A 3308-nucleotide genomic window follows, 5' to 3' on the forward strand; every position below is an offset into this window, starting at 1 on the left:
GGGGCTGGGCTCGCCCAGCGCATCCCTCGGGGCTGCGTGTGATACGCGCCCGCTTAAGCCTCCGCGGAGCTTCATCCGTGCCAGCCCCGCAGTCACTCTGCCGTACCCGCAGCCGCCCTTCCCTTCGTCTCAGCCCTTCACCGAACCGGGAATTGGTGCAATTGGCCCGGCACTCGCGATCCGGTTTTCTCGGGAGCAAACATTTCTATTCCCGGAACTTTTCTGGAATTACATCTTCCTAGTCCTAAAACATTGAGCGTTATGTACTTAAACGATACGGAACACAGGTATTACACCCACAGAAAGAGTTTTAGTCAGTGAATGTTCAATGTAGCAGGTAGAGATGAACTTAGCACGTCTCCCAGGCTGAACTGGGAACAGACTCTTCAGCCATAAAATGCACTTAACACTCTATTTAATAGTGGCGAGGTCCTTGAAAACGCAATATCCATGCTAATCTTGCCTTTTTCTAAATCAGAAATGAAAAATAGGTCAGTAAGGTAGAACCTTCCCCTTCTATTTAAAACGTGACATTTCATCTATTTAAGTAACTAAGTAAACTTCATTAATTCAGGATTTGGTAAGCAAGATGACAAAGTAGGCACCTCGCAAGGTAAATTAAGACGGTGAAATGTGAAAGGGAGCGTCCTTGAACTCCAGGTTCAATAAAACTCCGGGTTCCTTGAGTTTCAGCAAGATAGGAGAAGCCTGGATACGTGAAAGCCGCTCAGCCCCTGCTCTCCGCGAAGGGATGAAGCGTCTCGCCTGTTTCTCGGAGGGCTGGGAGCATCCTCCTTCTGGGAGAAGCTCCGGTACCACCTGCTCGGACAATGGCAGCGATTTAGGAAAACAAACCCAAACCTCAAGCCTTTCTAATCGCTTTATTAAGTGCTAGTATTTCGGGGCGGGGGGAGTTCTGAGCCTGCAGAGCTGCAGCTGAAGACACACGGTGGCCTCGCAGGTTTGCAGTGGCAGAGGAGAGCAGGGCTGGGCTGCAGCTCCTCACCTCACAGGGACCAGGCCTGCGGATACACCCGGGGGATGGCCATCAGGGGGGGAAGCAAAAAGTGTGGTGGAGGGGAAATCCGTCTGTCCGCATTCGCCACCACCGCCCCCTCCCGCCTGGAGAACCTCCTCGCTAAACCACGGGCGGTTTTACAGTGTCGGGAACCCGGGAAAGGTCAGATTGTGATTCTCCCACTGAAAACGTCTTCAGAGTTTGTTTCCCGTTTCGCTCCTGCACCACGGCTCAGCTCAAACGAAATCCTAGGTGAGATGGAAAGGAACTTCTTACAGATTCTCTGCCAGGACCCCCTTCCTCCCGCCCGCCCGAGGAAGGATTTTTCTCATTATTCTGTCTCCAGATTTATGGAATACCTGGAATTTGCCTTACCACCGGCCAGCTTTACATCAACCCTGAGAGCCGGGGTGGAGGAGAAGAGTCAGCAGGACCTGCTGAAGCCTCCTGAGGACGCCAAGGGTTAAGATAAGCCGTTTATCTGCTCATTATTGGTTTCTCTTTACCACCGAGCACCAAAACCAAGAGTCCCGCTTGTCTACCCGCCCCGTATCAATGTGTCCTTAATGCCTTTTCCAGTCATTGATCTAGTCAAAGTCACCGCAGAAATACTAGTGACAGAGACTCAATTCCAGGCGACGTGACCAATGCAAGTATTTAGAAAGCATTCAATAAAAAAGCTTTCCCGGGGAGTGAATGATTTCACCTTGCAACAAAGAGTGTTCAGCTAATTGAAATAATGCACTGGGATGTGCAGCCGGGCACTCCTGCTCTCCTCCAGGACCCAAGCATCAATAACCTGCAAGGTAAAAACCTAAAAAAACCCAGGTTTTTTTTTTTTGTTGCAGTAGGAGCCCATAGACAATGCTCGTGGCCCTGGGGGTTTGCTCTGCTGTGCTGTGTTCCCCTGCCTTGCAGGTGGGGCAGGCCTGAGGGAAGGAAGTCCAGGTGTGGAAAATCCTGGAAGGAAGAGCAGGAGATAGGGACTGGGAGAGGAGTAGTGGAAACTGGGATCTGCTGCAGAGCATTTTCAGGGTCATGCCCCATGCCACTGTGAAGGGGGGTTCAGGATCTGAAACTCTTCCCATCTTTCCATTTACTTTGTAGTTGATGGATTTTTTAGGACTATGCTTCTTTGATGGACTTGTCATCTCCAGACATCCCTTAGGATCTCAGGAATATCCTGAAGTGGAAGTATTTCATTAAGCAGCAATGTAAGTAATTAAGCATTAACAGATTTAGGTAAAATATGTACAATTTTACAATCATAATCTGCCATTTTCGATAGGATCATGGCTCCAAACACCTCAACAGGCCAGGACACTACCCTGAGCTTTACTTTCACCTCTGTAATGCCACAGAATTCCTGTCCCTTCATACTGTCCCACCTGAGGTAACACTCAAACATAGCAGTGGCTGAGAATGCCAAAATCCCAGCAGGCACAAGAGGGTCCAGGAGGCCCAAGTGATTGGCATTCAACTTAAAAATATCTGGAATAGTGGAAACCAGCATTCTGTATGATATTGCACTGGGAGGACCTCAAGGAAGAAAAGCCACCTCTGGTGGTTGCAACTCTGCATGTTGCCTGATGTTTATAGATTTAGGAAAAACCCTGCACATCAAAAATAAGCCTGTGTTTTCCCATCACCTCTGGTTACTTTAACATACTTGCTATAAGTGGTCAGGTACTTCCTGACCACATTTCTGTTTTGTACAAGTTGGGTTTAACTAATTTACAAGTCTCTACGCTGGGATTCCAGCCCCAGGAGAGCCCTGCTGACAGCTCCTCTGGAAGGTCTGGCCACGAAACCCTCAGTACGTGGTGTTTGTTTTAAAAAGGATCCTTTTTTTCTACTCAATTTCGTACCCCAACGTGTTAAGACACCCAACCAGAAGACAAACACAGCAGCCTCGAGAAAACCAGAGACGCTACTTTTACGTATCAGTGAGGGTTGTGTCATCTGGGATCGCTGATGTCGTGCCAGGGGAGGTTCAGATTGGGTATCGCCAACAATTCCCGCACTGCCAGGACTGCCAGGCCCTGGCCCCGGGGGGATCCCCATCCCTGGACGGGTCTCCAAGCCCTGCAGGTGCTGAGGGACACGGGGCAGGGGTGGCCTGGGGGAAAGGTTGGACTGGATGGTCTTAAAAGGCCTTTTCCAACGCAAAGGATCCGATGTTTCCGCGTTGTTAAGACCCCAAAGAGAATCCGAGAGGGTAGAGGTTGTGAGAAAGGAGCCCGCGGCGCCCAAGGTCTTTTTATTCCCGTGGGTTCCCAGACGCGTCTCC

This window comes from Chaetura pelagica, unplaced genomic scaffold (genome assembly GCF_000747805.2).
Source record: "Chaetura pelagica isolate M959 unplaced genomic scaffold, ChaPel_1.0 scaffold212, whole genome shotgun sequence".
Lineage (NCBI taxonomy): Eukaryota > Metazoa > Chordata > Aves > Apodiformes > Apodidae > Chaetura > Chaetura pelagica.